This window comes from Diospyros lotus, chromosome 8 (genome assembly GCF_014633365.1).
Source record: "Diospyros lotus cultivar Yz01 chromosome 8, ASM1463336v1, whole genome shotgun sequence".
Lineage (NCBI taxonomy): Eukaryota > Viridiplantae > Streptophyta > Magnoliopsida > Ericales > Ebenaceae > Diospyros > Diospyros lotus.
In genome coordinates this window covers 26,723,348-26,736,177 of record NC_068345.1, presented here as the reverse complement: position 1 = coordinate 26,736,177, position 12,830 = coordinate 26,723,348, and the positions used below count along the sequence as shown (strand labels likewise).

General features: G+C 37.7%; 1 protein-coding gene across 1 annotated transcript in view; it reads right to left on the bottom strand.

The window, feature by feature from the left end:
• Nucleotides 1-639: 639 nt before the first annotated feature.
• The window catches only part of LOC127807395 (acyl-CoA-binding domain-containing protein 3-like), a 31,944-nt gene continuing 19,753 nt past the window's right edge, over nucleotides 640-12,830 (bottom strand). The window contains exons 6-7 of the transcript XR_008024676.1: nucleotides 1,685-1,861; nucleotides 640-871 (exon numbers count right to left, since the gene is read on the bottom strand). The gene's annotated coding sequence lies outside the window, so the exon portion shown is untranslated. The remainder of the gene's footprint in view (nucleotides 872-1,684; nucleotides 1,862-12,830) is intronic.

Genomic DNA, 12,830 nt, shown 5'->3' with positions numbered 1-12,830 from the left:
GTTTATTAGAATGTTTGAAATTTGTGTTTGCATATATAGAGTGAAAATGCATAGTTATGAGTTATGACCATAAATAGATAAATAGATTTTACTGTAGTTCTGAATAGAAATTATGGATTGCTGAATTTGACTTAATAGAAAAATTAGATACGTAATTTCGTTCTTTTTAATTAGTTATTAAAATTTGAAGTCCTATTCAACATTCAAGTTTACACTTAAGAACATTGATTCAATTTGTTTACCATTAGAATATTAGTGAATATTTAGCATTCATGTTTATTGGAGCAGTTTATCGGAGATGGAAGTCATTGCCTTTATTGGATGCGTTGGCCTTTTTCAATTTTTGCAAAAACTAAGCTAGTTATTTTCTTGCATTTAGTATTGTCAAAGTAAAGACTGAAAGTCTATATCAGCATTGTTAGATTAGGTTTGTCAATGGAAAATTAGGATATATCAATAAACTTCTATTGCTCTAAATTTACATGAAACAATAGCTAAATGGTGCATTTGTGATGCATTAATGTTCCAAACTACTTGACAAACTCTAGCATAAATAGAAAAATACACCATATGTCAAATTACTAATAATAAAGCAAAAAAGAAAGTTAACTCAATCTAGACAAAATATTATATGAGATTTCAATTAACATGCTCAATGTTAATGGCAGTACATGGAAGTATACCCCTTAAAAGAAAAAATTGAAAAACCTAAACTGTCCCAGAAAATTCACTATCAAGCTTCAAGGGCTTTTGCTTGTTCAGCATCAGGGTTTGGTTTATTTAACGCATTCTCCAATTGAGTACTCGCTTTCGTTGCTTGTCTTAAGAATCTTCTGCTACGAGCCACTCAAATTGGTCTTCCCATACATAACTGTTACAAAACAGGTGTTTAAGAAAAAAGTTTTGCACAACAGACAAAGTCTAACATGTTTTGAACTGACAATCCAACCCCTTCCCCCCTCCAATAATAATAATAATAAATAAAAGAAGACAAGCAGCATAGTATAGGGAAATGACAAATTATAAAACAAATTAAGCAAGCACGAGTAGTTTCTCCAAAACATACATTTCCTTGAAAAGTAGTGAGAGTAGCTTCAGCCTTCTCATTGGAATTGGAGGATACAAATCCATACCCAACAGACCTCATTGGGTTTTCATGAAATATAATTTCCGCAAAAACAACATTAGCATTTTTAGAATTGAAAAACTCCTTAAGATCCTTAACCCTAGCTTCATATGACAAATTTGTAACAAACAAGTTATGGATGGGCATGGGCTTAGGCTACATGGTAGAAGAAGGTTTCTTCTTTCATGGCCTCGCCCAATTGAGCTTAGGATGCATTGTTTAGTTTACACTAGCAACTTCAAAATCTGAATAAGACCAAAGCTAAAGAAAGATTCTTTAAGGAATTTTTGAGTCTTCAAACAAACTAACCTTACACTTAGTAACTTACATTTAATGAACCACTACTTTCTACAATGTCGAATACTTCATGATGTTTGATGTTGACGAACTCGCAACTTGTTGGCTTGTAATTATTGTCAGAGATGCAAACATTTGTAATGAAGAAGCCTATATATGTATATATATCATGGGTTATGTTAACAAGTTTATTAGAAAGTGTTCTCAATATAGAGACCTACAAGTTAAAATAGGTTATTAATACATATAAAATTGATGTACCTCATGTGACATTAAGAAATCATTTGAGAGGAATGCTCTTTGTTGAGATGCTGTAACATTCCACGGTTGAAACATGCCTTGAAGTGGTAAGCTTGCATGTGGATATGTGCTTCTTGGATGCATCCATTGCCAACTATTATTGTTACAATATCCTTGTTACGTCATTCCAAACACCCCCTACATAAATATAAAAGAAAAATATTGATCATTCATATAAAACAACTTAATTAAAAAGAGAATTAACAACAAACATTTCCTTTTATAAGAATAAGATCGTTGTTTATCGCCTCTACAACATGATTAGAGTTCAAGGCTCCTCCAGTCATGATGTGGGATGCATCCCTATTACCTGTCGTGCCATCTTAAAAAGATATCATGTTATTTTTCTTTGTCACATACATAGATGAGTGTAAATGAATATATTAATGTAAGTATACAAGTAGGTTTGGTTAACAACTGACCCATTACTTTTGGCGAATTCTTCTTTCATAATTTACTTTCCAATGGACCTTTAATTCTTTTGCTAGATTGGCCTTTAAAGCGTCTTTTTGTTGGCTCTCTCAATTGTGCTTCCAGCTGCATGTTTGATACCGATTTATGATGTGTGTCAATCGGAATACTCTTGTTCACATGGATATAAAGGCCTCAATCTTTGCTTCCACTACTAGCAATAGTGATTTGCTTAATGAAAAAACATCAATACACCTTGAACCCTTGGATACAATTCTTTGTTAAATATGTGATAACTCACTATAATGAGCTGTTAGCATTGGATCGTTGTCATTTGGAATTATCTTTCCCATAGGATCACAAATAACTTCATATGTAGCTACCCGTGTCCATCTTTTCAAATAGTATTCAGGAGGTAAACTTTTGAACTTGAAGTGGCGAAACAACTTCAATGCATGCGAACAAAGGATTCCATCGAACTCAAATTTTCTACATGTGCATAACACTGTTTGTTCCAAGTGGTTGTATGTAAGTGTGTGAATCCTTTTTCGACCTTCAATCTCTTTAGCTCTATAAGTATGAATAGTTCCATCATCATTCTCCAATTCCAATGACAAATCAATAGTTTGCTTAATACCTTCTTGAAACCAGTAAAATATTTTTTTTGTATATTTTTTTGCTGCTTCACGCTCTACAGACCAATTACAAATAAAATTAGGTGTTGTTTGTTGTGTTAAGTGTTCAGCCTCCCTTTCTTTTTCACGGCAATTATCCATGGCCTTAGAGTATAGACTTACAAACTCCCAAAGAACAATTCTACCATGATTAAAATAATCCTTCAAAAACTTATTGATGCTCTCACTTCTCTATGAAGTAGACATGCCAGTACAAAAGTGAGCATGACTATACACTTGAGCCCATTTCTTTCTCAACTTATATGTTATTTGCAACCAATCATTACCTCTTAGCCCATTATCTTCAAGTAATTTGTCCAAACTTTGTTCAAATTCAACTGTTTCTAGATTGTAAATACAAGCTTTGAATTGGGGTGCAAATGTTTTATATCCATTATTACTCAAATTCTTTGCAACATTTTGACATAAATACCACAAGCACAATCCATGATGGACTTCAGGCGATACTGCATCAACAACACTTGATATAGCTACAGACTGACCTGTAAATATGCTTTTCGATTTTTTTCCTCCCATAGCCTCAAAGAAAGTAGTAAACAACTATATTAACACATTAATTGTTTCACCATCTAGTAGACCACATCCAAAAAATGATGTTTACCCATGATGGTTGATGCTAACAATTGGTGCACATAACATATCATAATTGTTTGTCCGAAATGTTGTATCAAAACATATCGCATCACCAAATATCCTATAATTCCGTCTCGATTTTGCATCACAAAAAAATACACCGCATATCTCACCATCTTCATGGGTTCGAAAAGAGTAAAAAAAAAAAGTTTGTTTTCCCTTAGCTTTTGTGAAATTAAGGTTTTGAGCTCCACCAGCTTCTTCATACATGTAAGAGAAAATTTGTCCTTGTTTTATTCCAAAGGAACGCATTTTCTTCATAAGTTCAGCTTGTGAAAAATCGATTTTCCTTTGGGACCTCAAATAATGGGAATGCTGAAGTGGGACAAGATTATGAGTATGCTCTGATTTGAACTCAATTAGTTTATACTTATCATCGGGAACCCATTTAATCACAAATTTTGCCTTACAATTAAATCACCGAATATCTTCTTTTTTTTTTTAGGTGTCATGATTTTTTTGGAAGTGCCCTCACATGAACAAACTAGTGCTTGTCGTTGGATTTTATTTTTATCATATCTATTTTTGTTTGTTCTTAATATCCTTACATTGAAGCTAACTCGCCTTGCATATGTATTATAAAAATCATATGCTTCTTTTGTTATGTCAAATGTCATTCCAATTTTTGGGTCTACCTTGTGATTTATATCATCTTCATAGGACATTTCTTATCATCACTAAAATTCAAGTCTTGAATACTCATTCCTTCACAAGAACTACTGATATTTGCATCCATTACTAAAATCCAAGTCTTTAACTATGACAAACTAGGCTATATGTTTTAAGCAAATGAAAGAAAATAAAACAATGAGATAAACTGCATTTGTGACTTTTTAAGCACTTGATACTTAAAAGAATAGCACTACTATAATCACAAACAATCATACAATGTTCTCAAGTGCTAGTGAAAGAAGATTGATAACAGTCAACAAATGGTTGCAAAGAGAATAAGTTATGAATTTGATATCTAGATGAAACATACTAAGGCGATGTTCGAAAGCAGAAAGAGAAAAAGGGTAGAGAACATAAGCCCATATAGTAGTAATCCAATGATAAATAGGAATTAAGAGGATATAGTTTAGGCTTTGGGCAAGTTCTACATTCTTTCTTATTTCTTATAATTTTTAAAAGTTTAATTAAGTACTCTACAATTAGGATAGACATACATTCAAGTCAGCTTCTTGTTACCCATTACTTCATTAGACATCTAATATTTTTTCTGAAAAGTCAATATATCCTTAGTGTAGGTATTAATTAATTTTACAAGTAACATGATAATACTATGTGTGTGAGTTAGTTTAAAAAAATAAATAAATAAATCCTAACTATAGAAAATAATTATAGTTTCTTACAGACATAATTTTTAATTTGCACATACTGTAACAAAAAAGAGCAGTGTGGAGATCGAACATGGTTAAGGAACCAAAGCAATAATGAAATCTCCTGTATTTGAAAATCAGAATTGCTTAGCTGTGGAAATGTTCGGAACAACCGAAGCAGGAAGAGTTGGCGACGGTGGCAAATGTCGACAACGGTCGCGGGATCGAGATGGAGCGATGGCCATGGTAGTCGACCGCGTGGCAGGAAATGGCGAGAATAAAGAGACGTCGCAGATGGAAATGAGACGCATTGGAAAGAGAGACACCACTGTTGGGGGGACGTCGGAGGTTCGACGTCAGTGCTACTACTAGTGAGGACGCCGGTGCTACTACTGGGGAGAGAGAAAGAGAGAGAGAAGGAGAAACGCAAATAGAGACGAGGTGAAGGTTGATTTCCTTTTATATCTTATTTTGGTATTTATTTTTAGTGGTTTAGGTTACAAAAATATTTTAAAATAGTTTATAATTTGAACTGCAAAAATCAAGTATAGTCTGGATTAAAAATAATTTTATTTATTTAATATTTATATATTATTTTATTTAATTATGTATTAAAATTCATATATCTATAAAAAGTCAAAATTAAACGTGTCCTCACCAACTTAAAACTTAAGTTAATTATGATTTGCCTTGACACTCTCTCTCCTGTTATAAATAAACTAATATGATTTTTTTTTTGTTATTTAATGTACTAAAATAGTTGATTTAAAATATTAATATTGTTATTTTCTAACATTTTGCTTGCATCAATGTCAAATTATTTTGTTATCAAATTATTATTGTTGTTGTCAAGTTATAAAAATAAATTTATAATATGAGAAAATGAGATTGACGTCCACGTATAAAGATTGTCAAGAGTTTAAAAATAATCAAGAGGCTGAAAAATAACCAAGGGGTCTTGAGGGATGATGACTTGTTGATACTGATAAATAGGAGTCTAAAATAATTTATTAGCCCTGAAATAATTGACTAGCCCTGGAGAACCGACTGGCCTTAGAAAACGAACAAACGGTGAGAGGCACGGGTAACCTTGTGCAAACTCTCTGATGCTTAAATCAGTGCAAGTTTGAGAGAAAAATGGAGTCTCAGCAAATGAGTGATCATACTTGAGTGAAGAGGTAAGCCTCTTATTTATAGAGAATGAAGAAGGGGACACGTGGTAGCCATCTTGAATTTCTTGAATGACATATTCTTAGTATATTCTTAGCATATTTCGCATCATATTTGACTCGAGGGCTTGAATAAGTGCTAAAGGATCTCCGAGTCAAGAGAGTCTCGATTGTGGCTACCATCAGATGGGCCTTATTTAAATCGAGAGTCTTTTGGTTTAGAATCGACAGACCCTCGGTTGCGGCCACCCTATGGTGGCCACTATTTGAACCAAGAGTCTCTCGGTTCCCAACCAAGAGACTCTCGATTGTGGCCACCCAATGGTGGCCATATTTGAACCGTGGTCGTTGGGTGGCCACATTTGAACCGAGAACCGAGAGTCTCTTAGTTGAGACGACTGGGGGTCTCTCGGCGTCCACTTGCTCTCCCATTTCTTGCTTCACTTTTGCCTTTTTTGTGTGTTTGACCCGTATTTATTTTCTAATATTTGTCGAGTATATCAATTGCTCCATACCTTTTTTTGGCCAAGTGCCTTGGTCAGAAAAGTACTATGCTCTGCAAATTTAGCGAACACCTCTTGTTTGATTTTTATAATTTTTTTGACTTCATTAGCATTGTTTTTTTGAATTTTCTATGACCGTGCACATTTTTCCGTGTTTTTATGTTCTCTCGCACTCCTATAAATAGAGGACTTTGGAGTTCATTTTGAACATTTAACTTCAAGATCTTCTCTTTGCAAGGTTTTTTCTCTCATTTTTTGGGTTATCACACTTAGGGCCACTCAATTTTTATGGGCCACTCAGTTGTGCTGAGTGGCCTTGTTCTTCTCATCCGACCAGCCACTTTGTCGCATGTTTATGTGCCATCAATTAAATCGAGTGGCCTTCTTAAGCCAAACCGTGTGGCAGACACTCGGTTCCACCAAGTAGGGGGGCACTCGATTCCCCTGAGTGGTAGCCACTCGGTTTATATGTCTTTAAATACCCTGTTGTCTTGATTTAACTCATCACTATATTAATTCCTTCATATGTTTCTCTTTTTAGGAATCTTCATGCCTTTTGCGCTAAATCTTGGTGCTTCCTACTTATTTGAATTTTTTAAGGTAATTTTTTGAAATCCTATAATGGTGCACATGAAGCATGCCGGGCCCCCCCAACCCTGCTCTAATCCCAGATGGTACCTCTCCAAATTAACTTTGAATGAGAGATTTTTTGAAGGCCTGGACTACAATCGATGCAAAAACAAAGTTTATGTCCAAATATCCTTGGATGGATGAACCCAATCTCCCTCAGGTAGACGAGGGGTGCTTGGGGATCCATTATGCATCATTTGAGATGGGCCTCCGATTGTCCATGCTCGAGTTTATCATGGACTAGCTCCGTCACTACCAAATAGTTCCAGCCCAAATTCACCCCAACTAATGGGCTCAGTTGGTGGGTTTTTCCATTCTGTGCCATAAAAGAGGTGTGGCTCCCTCGCTCCATCTTTTATGTTGCTTCTACCGACTTAGGAAGGTTAACAAGCAGAAGCGTTTATATACTTTACAGAAGGTGTTGGGCTTAGATCTCTTGACAAACCTCCCCAATAAAGTGAACAAATTCGACTTGAGATGGTTTGTAGTCATTCTGCCATCAAGTTCGGATGGCCCACGAGTTTGGAATTATGAAGACGCCTGCGAGAGGGGGTTGCCTCCGACCAAAGACGTTTATCGGGTCTATAAGAGGATAATAGACAATCTCATAGTTGAGGGACTAGTGGAACTGTCAAGTCTGCTTTCCGTTGAGGATATCCAAGAGGCAAGTTAAGGGGTTTTTGTGCTTGGGGATCATCCCTCTCCCTCTGTCTTCCAACATGGAGAGCAAAATAACGTGGATATTCTAGAAGCAGAGGGGGGGGCAATGAAGATGTCCCCGAGCATTCACCACATATTTTCATAACTCTTGAGAAGGATTCTCCTGAGGGTAGATTCTTCACAATACTCATATTGCTTTCTTATGTGTCATGTTAACTAGCTGATTGGTTTTTCTTACTTTGCAGATATGAATTTGCTCTAGGAACTCACTTGTCGTTAGTAGGATGAGGATGGCGATTTGATCACGAGGGTAGAGGTTTTTCTCGCTCCTCTCAATGAGTTGGCCCTTCTTCAAGCTCACGCCTTTCTTGAAGGGCTATCTCTTCCTTGAGTTCCCGTCCTTCCCAGGAACCTGATCTTTCACATAGTTCTCATCTGGCTCCTTTTTCTGGGTCTCACCCCCTCGCCCTTAAAGACATGGGAAGGCATCTTCATCGAGGTCTTGTGACTCTTGTCGCAAGCATTAGAGATGTAGGGATGTCGAGCCGAACCAAGAAACCCAGGACATCCCTTTTTTTCTATTAAAGTCCCCGTGCAAGATTTTCCTTCTCCCATTCCCAGCTCAAGCGGGCTCTAGATTATTCTTCTCTCTTTTCTTAGGATATGGAGCAAATTGAGGAAGAGTGTTGTCACCCTGTTGTCCCCCACCACATTGACAGACGACGATTGCAAGGAGAGCATTCTATGGCACACCCTCCTATTTTTCCTCCTATGGACAACCCCACACGTGGTTCGTTTGTTCTTGCCAATGGCGTGAAGGTCTTTCCCCAGGATTTTCAGGTGAGCTTGGGGGTTTTGGAGTCAGATTCAGTTATAGATCTAGGGGTAGGCATCTTATCTACTTTATGATTCTTCCCCGGGATGAACATCAACATTTTAGCTCGAATTTTCCCAAACTATGAACGAGCCAAAGCGACAACTTGTGAATGTAAGTTAATCTTCATTTGGTATTTTCTTGGTTGTCTTTTCATATTTATTATTTTTGTTCTTTCTTGTTCAGGCGGTTCAAGGAATTATGGCTTCGAATGCTCAAGGGCGAGCTTACAGTGAATGGATGGAAGACGAGTTATCCCGGTGGAGAGATAGAAAGGTAGATTGGGACGACGAGCAACAAGAGCTAAAAGGACGAATGAGATGCTATGAACATGATATGAAGGGGCTACATACGCAATTAGCTAAAACTCAGGCCGATACCTCCAACCTTCACGGGGAAGTCCGGGACTTATGCAAGAAGAAGGCTGCAATGGAACGTGAGAACAACGAGTTATGGGTTACCCATGAAGATATCTTCCAAGAGCATTCTCTGAGAATCTTAGAGCTAAAGAGAAGTCAAGAGGAATTAGCAGCGAGTAGAAAACAGAATCTAGAGCTTAAAAATCAGCAAGCCTTGGCTTGTGCCGAAGCCATCAAAGCCTATCGCCTTTCTAAGGATTGTCGATATAGGAAAGGTCAGTATGCTACTAGATTTACTAGGTACGGATTTTATTTGGCTCGTTCATACTTGGAATCCCTGCGTCTAGGGGAGACATTTCCAGAATTGGTATTTACCCGCGAGGTAGAGAACTTTGAGGCCCTGGACTGGCGTCAGTATGACCCTATTCCGTTGAGTCCTAATTCTTATCTGGAATCTCAGCTCAAGGATAACTTGGAGAATTTTATGGGTCCCTGGGAGCCATATGATTTCCAGCCTGACAAGGATAACATGATTGAGGCCTTGCAACATCTGGGAGTTTCTAGAGATGACGCTCATGCTCCCCATGCTACTACTAAAGAAGAAGAATGCGAGATCCCAAACATTGATGCTCAAGATTAGACTACTTGTATCTTATTTCTTTCTTTCTTTTTTCTTTGTTGTTGGCTTTGCAATTTTCTTTGTTTTGAATAAAAGTTAAAATTTTGTCATTGTGGTGCACATCATAATATTTTTTCTTTCATATGAAATTTTGTAGTAAAAACCATAATGGAGGATTGGTAGGAAATAACTTCAAATGGAATGTTTGATTTTATTCATTGTCGAGCTAGGCGTGGGGTATTGAAACTATCTTTCTTTATTATCATGCCTCTGGCAGGGTAATGGGATTGTCTTCTCATTACTATTGACTATTAGCGGGATAACAAATTCATTCTTCTTCCTGTTGTCGGGCTATAGGCAGGGTGATAAATCTTTCGTATTCACCTCATTATCAAGCCGTAAGTGGGACAACATATCTAGATTTTCTACCTCATTGATGGGCCAAAGACGGGACAACGGGCCTCGACTTTTTTCCTCATTGCCGGGCCAAAGGCGAGACAACAAATCTTGGTTTTCTACCTCATTGCTGGGCCAAAGGCGAGACAATGGGCCTTGGTTTTCTATCTCGTTGCTGGGCTAAAGGCGGGACAACGGGCCTCAACTTTTTGTCTTGTTGGCAGGCCAAATGCGGGATAACAAATATTGGTTTTCGACCTCGTTGTCGGGCCAAAGACAGGACAACAAGCCTCGACTTTTTACCTCATTGCCGGGATAAAGGCGAGACAGTGGATCTTGGTTTTCTACCTTGTTTCGAGCCAAAGGTGTGACAACGAATCTTGGTTTTCTACCTCATTGTCGAGCCAAAGGCGGGACAACGAGTCTTGCATATAATAGATGAATAACTAAAATGAAATAATATTAATGCATTGGAGAAAGGTAGACAAATATTTTTCTACAACTCAGTCCAGTGCACCATACATCTGCACCCTCACATGGGGATAACACCTTTATTAACAATCACTATGTTTACCTTTCATACTCGAGTGGGGTAATATAGCTTGAGGTGATTTAAATTCCAAGTCTTGCCCATACTTTCACCTTGGAGCATTTGAAGAATGTAGGTGTTGGGTTCAATCATCTTCTGGATACTTTTCTAATTAGCTTGCAATTTCCCTTGTTCTCGGAGCACGTTATAGTAATAGCTGACTTTCTGAGTACTTCATCCTTTAGCGGCCTACTTCTTACTAGAGAATTGTAATAGTTGGAAATCTTCCTATGATATGTGGCCAATCGAATGGAAGCTTAGTCTCTTTGCTCCTTAATCAAATCAAGATTTTCTTTTAACGACGCAAAATTATTGGCATTTGGATTGCCTTCGTAAGCATTTAGTCTTGGGGATCCAATGGCCACTTCTATAGGAATCAGGGCTTTTATTCCATAAACTAGTTTAAATGGTGTTTCTCCTGTTAACACACGACTAGTGGTACGATAAGCCCACAATATGGTTAGCAATTCATCAACCTATGCTCCATTTGCTCATTCAAGACGGGTTTTCAGGCCATGTAGAATAGTGCGGTTGCTAGCTTCAATTGGGCCATTAGCCTGAGAATACACCACTAAGGCAATTCGTAACTGAATTCCTAAATTTTCACAAAAACTCCAAAATGAATCGCAATCGAACTATTTTCCATGATCGGTATTAATAATTCACAGGATCCCAAATTGACATATAATGTCTCTCCAAATCATATTTTCAACTTTCTTGGCAGTGATGGTGGCAAGTGCCTCAGCTTTAATCCACTTTGTGAAGTAGTTCGTTGCTACCAGGAAGAACTTTCATTGACCCGAAGCTTGAGGAAATGGGCCCAGAACATCCAAACCCCATTATGCAAATGGTATCAATTGAAAGAGTGGTTGTAGTTTTGAGATTGGGGCAGATTGTATAGGAGCGTGCCATTGGCATTTGTCGCATTCTTTAATTTTTCTTAATGCATCATGCCGAATAGTAGGCCAAAAGAAATATGCACGCATAATTTTTGTCGCTAGAGCTCTAGCCCCCAAATACTCACCACAAGCTCTATTATGAACTTTAGATAGCGTAAATTCTGCATCTTGGGGACCCAAACATTTTAGGAGTGGCATGGTAAAGGCTCACTTATATAACGCCCCATCAACAATAGTGAAATGTGTTTCTCGAGTTTTTATTTTCTTCGCTTCGACCGAAACATCTAGTAATTCTCCCTCGGACAAATAATGGTGGATAGGAATTCTCCAATCACTGATTACATTAACTTGGATAGGGTATCCGCGTGGCTATTAAGAGATCGATTAATCTGCACCAACTGAAAGTTTTGAAATGACTTTGTAAGGGCCCTAACTCTTCGTAGATTGTAAGACCCATGATTTTTATAGGAGTGATCTTTTTTAAAGAAGATAAGATGGATTTGGATTCAAGATTTCAAGAAAGAACAGGTGGATTTCGGGCAAAATATAGTATGTTTTAGGAGATTTTGGACAAAAGTGTAATTTCTCAAAACTAATTGGAGATCATTTCGGAGTCAATAATGATACCCAAAGGTGCAAGGAGCATTATAAGAATCCTTGGGAATGGAGGGATAGCATTTTGAGGGCCAAAATGAGATTTTCAAAAGTTATAAAGGGAAAAAGTGCAATTTATGGAAACTTTGAGGGATCAAACTGTAATAACCACAAAAGTAACAAAATATCAGCCAGGGGGCAATCATGAATGGCCAAGTGCTTCCCCTAGGTGTTACAATTTGATTGGTTGGAAGCTTTTATAAATTAAGCCTTTGGGAGAAAGTTAAGGCATTTGAGTGAGATCGGGCCAACTTTTTGTGGGTTTGAGAGTTTTATAAGAGAGAATTGAGGGATGTGAGTCTATTCTTGAGAGAGAGGGAGAAAATTTGCAAGAAAAATGAAGCAAATCGGTGAAGAAACGAAGGAGTTACGGGCTTCATCGGGAAAATGGCGCGTCGCCAGAATCTGGGTCCGAACTGCCGGAAAACAATGAGATAAGTTCTGTTTAATTTTATAATCCTATAGAGGGAAGAGAGATGGAGGTTTAGGAACAAACGGGGGTCAAATTGGAGTTAAAACGAAGGAGAAAAGCCCGAAAAACAGAGCTACTGCGCAACTGTCGCCGGAGAAGACACAGTGCGTGTAATACACGCGCCGCTGCTGGCCGCGAGTGAGGGCGCGTGGGGCACCGTCTAGGGGCGCATGAGGGGGCGTGAGGGTCCTTCTTAACCTGAAAATTTCCAATTTTATTCCTATA